Here is a 13,008-nt window from a genome sequence, read left to right as displayed (position 1 = left end):
AATCTGGAGTCACTTTAGCTCACTTGTAGTGGCTGGTGTGTATCCTCCTACTTTTACCTCCTACCTTGTCTGCTGAATTGTTAATTAACAGTACTTGCTAAGGACCTTCCCACCGAGCTCCCAGTGGTGCCTTGTATTGTTTTTTGACCAGGACCCACTCCCAGGAATCAAGGTGTGTCCTCCTTCCACTAGACCACTTCAAGCAGCAGAATCCTGTTGAGAAATAGACTAAACAACTTGGGTTAGTTTCACACAATAATCAACAAAATTTCTGAGACAATGTGTATATCAGCGACTTTAAGATCGAGAGGTTCTAGTCGTGATGTAGGCTGCCCTGTTACCACAAGAACAGTGGAATACTTGGACCACCGAGCAGCTGTCACTTCACAGAATCATTGAAATCTGCTGCACATTATCGGCCTTCGGCCCACAATTTGTGCCGACCTTGTAAACTACTCTAGAAACTGCCCAAAATTTTCTCTAGCGGATTGTCCTCTACTTTTCTAAGCTCCATGTACCTATCTAAGAATCTCTTAAAGGATCCTATTGTATCTCCCTCTATTAATGTCCCTGGCAGTGCATTCCATGCACCCACTACTCTACGTGTAAAAACTTACCTGTGACATCCCCCTTGTACCTACTTCCAAGCACCTTAAAACTGTGCCCCCTTGTGTTAGCCATTTCAGCCCTGGGAAAATGCCTCTGCCTTTTCACACAACCACTGCATCTCAACATCTTACACACCTCTATCAGATCACCTCCCGTCATCAGTCGCTCCAAGGAGAAAAGGTCAAGTTCACTCAATCTATTCTCATGTGGCATGTTCTGCAATCCAGGCAACATCCTTGCAAATCTCCTCTACACTCTGTCTATAGCATCAACATCCTTCTTGTACTGAGGTGACCAGATCTGAACACAGTACTCCAGGTGAGGCCTAAGTAAAGTCAATATAGCTTTATCATTACCTCATGGCTCTTGAACTCAATTCCACAGTTGATGAAGGCCATCACACCATATGCCTTCTTCACGACAATGTTAACTGCGCAGCAGCTTTGAGTGTCCTGTGGACACGAACCCCAAAATCTAGCTGATCCTCCACTGCCGAGAGTCTTACCATGGATATTACATTCTGTCTTCAAATTTGACCTATTGAAATGAACCACTTCACACTTACCTGTTCTAAACTGCATCTGTCACTTCTCAGCCACAGAACTTATTCCTAACCCATAAATTTATGAAGGCTGATTTCTTAGCCCATTAGAGTTGCAACTCTTAATTTCTTAGTGGGGATCCACCACAAATAAAGCAAAATACAGTTTAATTCTCTCTGATGAACTCCCTTTAAATGCTGTGCTGAAGCAGAATCAGATGATTTCTCTGATAATTCAAGAACGGAGGAAGCTCTCTTACCTCATGGATGTGCATCAAAAATTGCTTTCTTTGACCAATGAATTCTTCGATTTCTGTTTCTTTCAAGTAACCAGTCCCACATTGTGTGGCAAAAACTATTGGATCTTGTAATTATTGATCTTTTACGAGTTTAGAATGAGCAAGTTGAACAACTACAGAGATAGGGCAGTGCAGTGCAGTTAAACAATAAGATGCAAAATCATAATAAGGTAAATTGTAAGGTCTGCATTCCATCAAGAAAATATGGAACATTACAGCACAGTACAGACCATTCAACCCATGTTCTTATAACAACCTTTTAAGTTCCATCTAAATCTTCCCCCCACATAGCCCTCATATTCTTAAAATTTGTTGCTTATCTTATTATTTCTTTTATTTGTATTTGCAGTTTGTGGTCTTTTGTATACTGCTTGTCCATCCTGCTGGCATGGTCTTTCGTGATTCTGTTATGGTTTATTTTTATAATTTTTTTAATTGAATTTTCAAATAGATTACAGAAAGAAAAAAAATTGTCAACCCTTAAACCCTCCCCCCTAACATATCCCTATAGAAAAAAAAAGAGAAGAAAAAAGAAAGAAAGAAAGCAAAAGAAAGAAAGAATGCCTGGACATCGGAAGATCCCCACATGCTCCATGGAGTTCATAATAGCTTTAATATGTATATTTCTTTCTTTCCCCAGATAACCAATAATTTTATCTTCAGAGCACCCATATATTTAATCCTATCTTTTGTAAATAAGGGCACCAAATTTTCAGAAATATTTCATATTTATCTCTTAAATTATAAGTAATTTTTTCAAGTGGAATGCAGCTAAAATTTCATTCTTCCAACGATCTATACTTAAGTATGAATCCAATTTCCAAGTAACTGCAATAGCCTTTTTGGCTACTGCCAATGCAATTTTTATGAATTCTTTCTGATATTTATTCAGTTTGGATTTGGATTTTATCCCTTCAATATCGCCTAGTAAAAATAATGTTGGATTATGTGGAAGTTGTATTCCAATAATTTGTTCCAGTAAAACTCTTAAATTTGTCCTAAAAAGTTGAATTTTAAAACAAGAGCAAGTAGAGTGTAAAAAAGTACAAATTCTTAATTACATCGAAAACACAGATCAGATAAATTTGAGTTTAATCTATTTATTTTTTGTGGTGTCATATATAATTGATGTAAAAAGTTATATTGTACTAATCTTAGTCGAACGTTTATTGTATTTGTCATACTGTCAAGACATAATGTTGACCAACTTGTTTCATCAATTTTAATATTCAAATCAGTTCCCCATTTTTGTCTTGACTTATGAATTCATTGTTTAGTTGCCTGTTTTTGAATCAAATTATACATACCAGAAATATTTTTTTTAATTTTTCCTTTATGAATTAAAGTTTATTTCATTAGATTTTGGCAATAACATTGTTTGACCTAGTTTATCTCTTAAATAAGCCCTTAATTGGAAATAACAGAAAAGAGTGTTGTTTGATATTTTGTATTTATTCTTTAATTGGTCAAATGACATTAATATACCTCCTTCAAAACAGTTTCCTATATATCTAATCCCTTTGTGAAACCAGTTATATAAAAGTTGATTATCCATTGTAAAAGGAATAAGTTTATTTTGAATTATAGGTCTCTTTGCTAATAAAGATTTCTTTATCTCATCATCAACATTTATCTTATTCCATAATTCGATCAAATGTTTTAGTACAGGAGATTCTTTCTTTTCCCGTATCCATTTAGATTCCCATTTATATATAAAATGTTCTGGTATATTTTCTCCTATTTTATCTAAATCTATTCAAATCCATGCCGGTTTATCTTCATCAAATAAAGATGCAATAAATCTAAGTTGATTTGCTTTGTAATGATTCTTAAAATTTGGTAATTGTAACCCTCCTAGGTCAAATTTCCATGTCAATTTTTCCAACGATATTCTTGACATCTTACCTTTCCAAAGGAACTTCCTCACACATTTATTTACCTCTTGAAAAAACTTCTGCGGTAATTGTATTGGTAGTGTTTGGAATAAATATTGTAATCTAGGGAATATATTCATTTTTACAGCATTGACTCTACCTACTAATGTTATTGGTAACATCATCCATTTGTCAAGATCCTCTTGAATCTTTTTCAATAATGGCAAATAATTTAGTTTATATAAATTCTTTATATCATTATCAACTCTTATACCTAAATACTTTATACCATTTATCGGCCATCTAAATTGAGTTATTAATCGACATTAACTGTAATCTCCTTTAGTAAGGGGTAGAATTTCACTTTTATCCCAATTTATTTTGTACCCTGATATTTTCCCATATTCTTCCAATCTAGAAGATAATTTACGCAACGAATGCAATGGGTTAGTTAGATAAATCAGAGCATCATCAGCAAATAAGTTAATCTTATATTCCTCCTGATTAACTCTGAAACCCATAATATCTGAGTCAGTTCTAATTAATTCAGCTAATGGTTCTATCGCCAACACAAATAAAGCAGGTGATAATGGACAACCTTGTCTGGTTGACCTTGTTAACTGAAATGATGTTGAAATTTGGCCATTTGTCACCACTTTAGCTTTGGGGTTAGTATTTAAGGTTTTAATTCATTTTATAAAAGATACTCCTAATCCATATTTTTCCAATACCTTAAATACAAAATCCCATTCCAATCTATCAAATGCTTTTTCTGCATCCAAAGCAACTGCCACACTCATTTCTTCCCTCTTTTATGCCAGATGAATTATGCTAAGTAACTGAGTTACATTATCTGCCGATTATCTATTTTTAATAAATCCTGTTTGGTCCATGTGTATTAATTTTGGTAAGTATTTAGATAATGTATTAGATAAAATCTTTGCTATTATTTTATAGTCCGTGTTCAACAAGGAAATAGGTCTATATGATGTTGGCTTTAAAAGATCTCTGTCTTTTTTTGGCAATACTATTAAAATAGCTGTCGAAAAAGATTCTGGAAGTTTATGCGTTATTTCTGCTTGGTGTATTAGCTCCATAAAAGGAGGAATTAATAAATCTTTAAACTTTTTGTAAAATTCAGGTGGAAAACCATCTTCTCCTGGAGATTTATTACTCTGAAGTGATCCTAGAGCTTCTTCGACCTCTTTTAATGTAAAAGGCACATCTAATCCCTTCTGTTCTTCTGAATTCAATTTTGGGAGAGTTATTTCTGATAAAAACCTTTCTATCAACAATATCATTTTGTGATTCTGATTGATACAGTTCAGAATAAAAAAAATTTAAAGTTTCATTGATTTTTAAAGGTTTATAAGTAATTTTATTTACACTTGTTCTAACTGCATTTATCGTTTAGGAAGCCTCGTCTGTTTTTAACTGCCAAGCAAGAATCTTGTGTGATCTTTCACCTAGTTCATAATATCTCTCTTTAATTCTCATAATTGCTTTTTCTGTTTGGTATGTCTGAAGTGTATTATATTGTAGCTTCTCATTAACAAGTTGTCTTTGTTTTTCTTCTGTCATATATCTTTGAGATTCTTTTTCTAATTTTGTAATCTCTTTTTCCAATTGATCTATTTCTACCATATATTCCTTCTTAATTTTAGAAGTATAACTTATTATCTGGCCTCTCAAATATGCCTTCATCGCTTCCCATAATATAAATTTATCATCAACTGAATGCGAGTTTGTATCTAAAAAAATCTGAATCTGCTTTTTCATAAAATCACAAAAATTTTGTATTTTAATTGGTAAAGTTTTATTAACCAAAATTGCAACTCCCCTCGCTTTTGAATTAAATGAAGCTGCAATAACATTTCCGACCCAATCTCTCTTTAATTTCTGATGTTCTATCTCTGTTAAATGTGTTTCTTGTATAACAGCTATATCTATTTTCATTTTCTTAATGTATGTTAAAATTCCTTTTCTTTTCACCGGTCCATTAAGCCCATTATCATTAAAACTTTAAAAATTCATTAAATTAGTCATTATTTTTAACGGGGTTACTCCAATCTATAATAATACATAATATTTTAACTCTCGTAGTACCTTGGGGAATTATTTTAAAATTCTCCATGTTGCTATGTGTCTCCCCTCCGATCATCCAGGCAAAGAAAGAAAGATAAAAGAAAAATAGATTATAAAGATAAAAACAACAAAAAACCCCCCTGCTAATGTTCTGAATGAAAAAAAAACACAACATTACCCCCCTCCGTTGTGCGGGTCAAGGCAAATGCCATGATTACACACGTGAATCCCGTAGCGATCGATCCAAAGTTCCCCCAGCTCCCCCGTAGCATGAAAAAAGTATATGTATGAGAAGAAATTATTGGTGTTGCCGGGTGGCGCAATATAAATTTATAACCCTTTTCCCATAAAACTTTTTTTGCTGGATTAAATTCCTCCTTTCTCTTCAAAAGGTCATAACTTATATCAGGATATAAAAGAACTGCTTTCCCTTCTATCATCAATGGCTCATTTCTCTTTCTGGCACATTGGGCAGCCGCCTTCAGGATCTTTTCTTTATCTTGATATCTTAAGCATTTTATCAAGATTGGTCATGGGTTTTGATCAGGTTGAGGTTTTGGTCTTAAGCGTCTGTGGGCCCTTTCGATTTCAATCAACTGGGTTCCCTCTTCCATTTCCAAATTTTCCGGGATCCATTTTTGAAATTTTTTTATTGGATCCTCTCCCTCTATCCCTGCTTTAAGACGAACAATTTTAATATTATTTTGTCTACTAAAATTTTCAAGCACGTCTATTTTTTCCAACAGTCGTTTTCTTTCTGATGTCCAGGCAAGAATATTATCTTCCATTTTATTCACTCTATCAATAGTGTCTTCCGTTATTTCTTCCAACTTTTTAACTTTTTTGTCCATTTTCTCCTGTTTTTTCACCATTTTATCAAACATAGTCTTCATATTTTTAATATCTTCTTTTATTTTTTTTAATGTTTTTAATTCTTTTAATTCCTGCATTATTTGCACCAAAGCTTTTCTTATGTCTCCAGAAGATCTTCCACCTTCAACCTCTTCCTGTTGTTCTTCTTTTGCCTCTTCATCTTCATCTGTATGTTCCAGAGAATCCGAATCCACCTCAGATTCATTTTCACTTCCACTTCCAATCGTAGCTGGGATTTGTAGTTCAAATTGCTCGTGTTTACGCATGCCCCTTCCTTCAGGAAGGATATATCTCCCTACTGTGATAGGTGTAACAATGGAGAAGCTTCATTCATTCATATGTTTTGAACATGGCAAGACTTAAAAAATATTGGAAGGAAGTTTTCCAATCATTTCCTGTTCTTTTTAAAGTAAAATTTAAGCCTAATCCGTTGACTGCTTTATTTGGTATTGTTGGAGGGAAAGATACCATTTTGAAGACATCTGACTAGCACATTTGGCTTTTATCTCTGTTATGGCTCGGAGGGCGTTCTTGCTGAAATGGAAGGATGCTGCTCCGCCTACTCACGCTCACTGGTTACGGGATGTTATGGCATGCTTAAATATAGAAAAGATTCGTTGTTCAATTTATGAATCTAACCAAGATTTTCAAAATTTGGAAGGACTGTTTTTGAATTATTTTCAAAACCTTGGATTTCCCATTAAAGTACAGATGCTTGTTAAGAGCATATTTCATTATCTGATAGGGTTTTTCTCCTTTTTTTTTCTTTAGAAACAGCTTTGGCTTTGGTAGTGGTATAGATTTTTATATATATAAAAAATTATTCATATCTCAACATATGAATTGATGTAATCTACATCAATATAGGGTAAGGAATTCGTTAATGTGATTCAAATATAATCTATTTGGTATTATTACATCATTCTTTTGTTTTATAATATGTATTTTCTTGAACTCTGTATACATTTATTTAAAAATTAATAAAATATTATAAAAGGAGAAGAAATTTTAAGAGTTTTTTATTTTCCCTACTGTACCTGTCCTTATTGTCAAGGACAGATGGGGTAGTGTTGTGTTCTTTATATTAATACGTCCCATGGGTTACGCATAAAGAAACATATTGTGGAAGAATATAACTAGAACTTTTATTGACAACAACCAAACCACGTTTTAAACCGCCATACTTCTCGATCATTCTGGATCTTTCTCAGATTTCCGCGCATGCTTAGAACGCTGTCCAACACACGTGACATCAGCACGAGTGGAAGCTGTGTTCAGCATGGCGGCGGGGCTTTTGTAAACTCTGTCGGATGGAGAGGGGACAGGAGAGAGGGTGGAGTGGCGTTGATTTTGCTGGCTGCTTTCCCGAGGCAGTGAGGAGTGGAGACAGAGTTCCCGGGGGGAGATTGATTTCTGTGATGTGTCTCCATAATCCTCTGAATGTCTTGTAGTCACGGACAAGATGATAATGAGGGAGATTGTGAAGCCATGAGTCCATCTGGTTGTGCTGTGGAATGTCTCGATAGACTATTCTTCTTCTGTACTGATGGTGGGTTGCACCTGTCAGGAACCCGCCCAGCCCCGACTCTTTCTCCTCGCCAAAACCCAGCACTTTCCTCCCATCGGCTCCCCTCACTCACATTGCCGGCGGTGCAAACCGCCAGAGCCGACACTCTCCGGTTGTGTCCGCTCCCCGTGAGCCGCTGTCCCGGCCCAATCCTCCCCCCACACTCCCTCACCCTCCGTGTCTGCCACCCACACTCGGTTCAATAGTCTGATAACTGCTGTCCGTCACACGGACATTTCCCCAGATATGGGCCCCGTCCGACCGGTGCAAGTCCGCAGACTCCCCGCGCTGGCGGCTGCGACTGTCGGCCGGCGGGGCCGCCCTCGGCTTCAGCTGTTCGGCCGCCCGATGTGGGGCAGGAAGGGTCGCCAAGCTGGGGCGGCCGAGCCGGAGAAGGGAGTCGGTGGCCGAGAGGTCAGGAATTGAGGGAATTATGCCCGTGGGGGAGAGGAAGCGACCGGGGAGCCCCAAGCTGGGGCGGCACGGCCCAGTCGGAAGGTTGGGGAGCGGAGCCGGGAGACTGGAAGCCTGGATCGAGGGGAGAGGGAATCAGATCAGGAGGTTGGGAACCTGCATGTGGGTGAGGGGAGACTGAATCTGGATATGGAAGCGGGGACGGGCTCTGAGGGAAGGGGCAGGGGATCAAGCCTCAGGAAGTGGCAGTTGGCCCAAAGATGAACAGGATGGACGGAAACTGGGATCCTGGTGAGGAGAGAGTGAAAATGTGAAGTGAGGGCAGAGGAAGGATCAGGAGCTGAACGAGGAAGAGAGGCCGGGGGGACCAGATAAAACATAGAACAACACGGCACAGTGCCCGAAGAGATCAAGTAAAAAATAGAGAAGGTCGAATCCCAACTCTTATGGAGCAGATGAAGGCAAAAATGATAGTAAAATAGATCTGTCTGTGTGCGTGAGAGAGTTTGAGCAGGTAAATGTCAAGGAAAAAATGCATCAATTTTAGTTTTAATACGAAATCAACGCAGTGATCTCCTGTGTCGAATGAAGTGGTTCACGGTCTTCTGTCGCCTTCGCCCATCCCTTCAAGGTTTGACATGTTTTTCATTCAGAGATGCTGTTTTTCACACCGCTGATATAACGAGTGATTATTTGAGTTTCTGTTCCTTCCTGTCAGCCTGAACCAGTCTGGCCATGCACCCCCGAACTTTCTGATTAACAAGGCACTTTTACACAGAGAACTGCCACTCAGGATGTTTGTTTTTGTTGTTTATCCTACCATTCCCTGTAAACTGGAGATATTGTTGTGCGTGAAAAGCCTGAACGATCAGCAGTTTGAGATACTCAAACCACCCTGCCTGGCATCAACAATCATCCACACTTCTAGACAATAGGTGCAGAAGTAGACCATTCGGTCCTTCGAGCCTGCACCGACATTTTGAGATCATGGCTGATCATCTACTATCAATACCCAGCTCCTGCCTTGTCCCCATATCCCTTGATTTCCCTATCCATAAGATACCTATCTAACTCTTTCTTGAAAGCATCCTGAGAATTGGCCTCCACTGCCTTCCAAGACAGTGCATTCCAGACCCCCACAACTCTCTGGGAGACGAAGTTTTTCCTTAACTCTGTCCTAAATGACCTACCCCTTATTCTCAAACCATGCCCTCTGGTACTGGACTCTCCCAGCATCTGGAACATATTTCCTGCCTCTATCTTGTCCAATCCCTTAATAATCTTATATGTTGCAATCAGATCCCCTCTCAATCTCCTTAATTCCAGCGTGTACAAGCCCAGTCTCTCTAACCTCTCTGCGTAAGACAGTCCGGACGTCCCAGGAATTAACCTCGTGAATCTACGCTGCATTTCCTCTACAGCCAGGATGTCCTTCCTTAACCCTGGAGACCAAAACTGTACACAATACTCCAGGTGTGGTCTCACCAGGGCTATGTACAAATGCAAGAGGATTTCCTTGCTCCTGTACTCAATTCCCTTTGTAATAAAGGCCAGCATTTCATTAGCCTTCTTCACTGCCTGCTGCACTTGTTCATTCACCTTCAGTGACTGATGAACAAGGACTCCTAGATCTCTTTGTATTTCTCCCTTACCTAACTCTACACCGTTCAGATAATAATCTGCCTTCCTGTTCTTACTCCCAAAGTGGATAACCTCACACTTATTCACATTAAACGTCATCTGCCAAGTATCTGCCCACTCACACAGCCTATCCAAGTCACCCTGAATTCTCCTAACATCCTCATCACATGTCACACTGCCACCCAGCTTAGAATCATCAGCAAACTTGCTGATGTTATTCTCAATGCCTTCATCTAAATCGTTGATGTAAATCTTAAACAGCTGTGGTCCCAATACCGAGCCCTGTGGCACCCCACCAGTCACCACCTGCCATTCCGAGAAACACCCATTCACTGCTACCCTTTGCTTTCTATCTGCCAACCAGTTTTCTATCCATGTCAATGTCTTCCCCCCCAATGCCATGAACTTCGATTTTACCCACCAATCTCTTATGTGGGACCTTATCAAATGCCTTCTGAAAATCGAGGTACACTACATCCACTGGATCTCCCCCGTCTAATTTCCTGGTTACGTCCTTGAAAAACTCCAACAGATTAGTCAAGCATGATTTACCCTTGGTAAATCCATGCTGGCTCAGCCCAATCCTATCACTGCTATCTAGATATGCCACTATTTCATCTTTAATAATGGACTCTAGCATTTTCCCCACCACCGATGTCAGGCTGACAGGTCGATAGTTCTCTGTTTTCTACCTCCCTCCTTTCTTAAAAACTGGGATAACATTAGCCATTCTCCAATCCTCAGGAACATTGGAAAATGATTACCAATGCATCTGCAATTTCCAGGGCCAACTCCTTTAGTACCCTAGGATGCAGACCATCTGGACCTGGGGATTTGTCAGCCTTCAGTCCCATCAGTCTACTCATCACCGTTTCCCTCCTAATGTCAATCTGTTTCATTTCCTCTTGTTACCCTTTGTCTTTGGCCCATCCATACATCTGGGAGATTGCTTGTGTCTTCCTTAGTGAAGACGGATCTAAAGTACTTATTAAATTCTTCTGCCATTTCTCTGTTTCCCATAACAATTTCACCCAATTCATTCTTCAAGGGCCCAACATTGTTCCTAACTATCTTCTTTCTCTTCACATACCTAAAAAAGCTTTTGCTATCCTCCTTTATATTCCTGGCTAGCTTGCGTTCATACCTCATTTTTTCTCCCCGTATTGTTTTTTTAGTTAAGTTCTGTTGTTCCTTAAAAACTTCCCAATCATCTGTCCTCCCACTCACCTTAGCTCTCTCATACTTCCTTTTTCTTAATGCTATACAATTCTCAGAAACAGACGGTGAAATATGTTTCTTGTGTCAATGATAAACACAGTCTGAAGACTGTGCTGGGGACAGTGTACAAGTGTCACCATGCTTCCAGCACCAACATGGCAGGCCCACACTGTAATGACCATAATCTGTTGTTCTGTCAGGCTATGAAGTTTCATAGAGCCCCACAACAGGGAAGAAGACTCTTTGGCCCACAATCTCCATGCTGACCCATCAGTACTATCCCAGTTATGAGCATCATATTTGTTGCCTTCAACAGGGGCCCCTATCCATGCTACTTTGGGGTGATACTGATTCTGGTTCCAAGAGATGTGGTTTAAGACAGATGTGGTTCAGGTGAGAATCCAAAAGCACAAACTTGGTCTTAGATAAGCATTAACTGCACGAGGGACACCTGCCAAAGAGGGAATGTCTGTTGTGCCAGAGAACACTGTTGATATTAGTTCCAGAATGGAGTTGTATACTCAGACTTTTGAGCAATCAGTTCAAATGAGAAAGGGTAAATTCAAAGGAGATGTGCTGGGCAAGTTGTTAATCACACAGAGAGTGGTGGCTGCCAGGGATGGTACTGGAGGAAAGGTTAAAAGAGGTATTTTAAAGGGCTCTTACATGGGTAGATGAATGTGTATGGAATGGAAAGAAATGGACATTGTGTAGGCAGAAGAGGGCAGGTTAAGTAGGAATTAATTACTGTTGTAATTATTTTGTCAAGGCATGGTGGGGCAAAGAGCCTTTTTCAGATCTGTGCTGTTCCATTTTCCAGATAGTTAGCAGACTCTGGTTAGAGTCTCTCATTACCTGTAACGTGGTCTCTGCAGAGTGGATACTTAACTCTTAAGAGTGTCCTTTGTTTTGCAATCTTGGGACATTCTGTACAACCAATATTTTTTGTTTTCTAATCAGCTTGAATTTAACTTTGTACTTTAGTGGAAAGTCACCTTCCATGGACTGTCCTTTAACGTGATCTATATCTCAGTACTAGTGTGTCCAATCAAGTGGTCTTTATCACCATACCAATCCATTATTTAACCCTTTCTTTCCCCACCATGCAGGAGAATGCATCCTCTATCATAAACTGAAGTTCCTGGACTGGGAACTGAAAGTACTGACAGCACGTGGCATCTCACACTTCTCTGGAAATGGCGACAATTTGAGACGGTTCTATGACTGTAAGTGGTTTATTATTGTTACATGTACCAAGTTGCACTGGTAAAAACTTTGTTTTGCTCACCATCCATGTAGATGATTTTATGACATTAGTGCATTGAGGTTGTACCGGGGAAAAGCAATAAGAGAATGCAGAATGAAGTGTTACAGAGAAAGTGCAGTGTAGGTTCGAGGCCATGATGTAGTAGATTGTGTGTGCATGTGCAATTCGTACGGTAGAACAAAAGTGTTCAGTAGTTTTATAACAGTGGGAGAGAAACTTCTTGAGAATGATGGTAAATGCTTCAGAGAGATTGAGGATCTTTGATTATGTTGGCTGCTGTACTGAGGCAGTGAGAAGTGTGTGCTGAATCCATGGACTGGTTTCTGTGATATGTTGCGCTGTGTGCACAGCTCACAGAGGGAGGAGTGGTACTGGGGGGCTTTGTTAGCCATGGTGTCTGTGTGTTTGGACCAGAACCTTCAGGGTCTCAGAAGAGCCGAAAGGGCCTTGTGTTCCCTCGGTTTGAGACGTTACCATCTCAGTGACACCAGATATCTTGGTGCTTGTTCACTTTCGAATTTGAGAGCTGGGCTTTGGGTAACTGATTGCTACCATATAGTCAATGACATTTAGCCCAAAGTACCACAGATTATCTCATGATACACAATGGTCTTCATCAA

General features: G+C 39.1%; 1 long non-coding RNA gene across 2 annotated transcripts in view; it reads left to right on the top strand.

The window, feature by feature from the left end:
* Positions 1 to 7,541: 7,541 nt before the first annotated feature.
* LOC140717122 (uncharacterized) overlaps positions 7,542 to 13,008 on the top strand; it is a 33,578-nt gene continuing 28,111 nt past the window's right edge. For both annotated transcript variants that reach the window (XR_012096449.1, XR_012096450.1), the window contains exons 1-2: positions 7,542 to 8,893; positions 12,231 to 12,347. This is a non-coding gene — a long non-coding RNA (uncharacterized lncRNA). The remainder of the gene's footprint in view (positions 8,894 to 12,230; positions 12,348 to 13,008) is intronic.

This window comes from Hemitrygon akajei, chromosome 27, assembly GCF_048418815.1.
Source record: "Hemitrygon akajei chromosome 27, sHemAka1.3, whole genome shotgun sequence".
Taxonomy (NCBI): Eukaryota; Metazoa; Chordata; class Chondrichthyes; order Myliobatiformes; family Dasyatidae; genus Hemitrygon; species Hemitrygon akajei.
The sequence above is the reverse complement of the archived record's forward strand: the minus strand, read 5'-3'. Positions and strand labels throughout refer to the sequence as shown.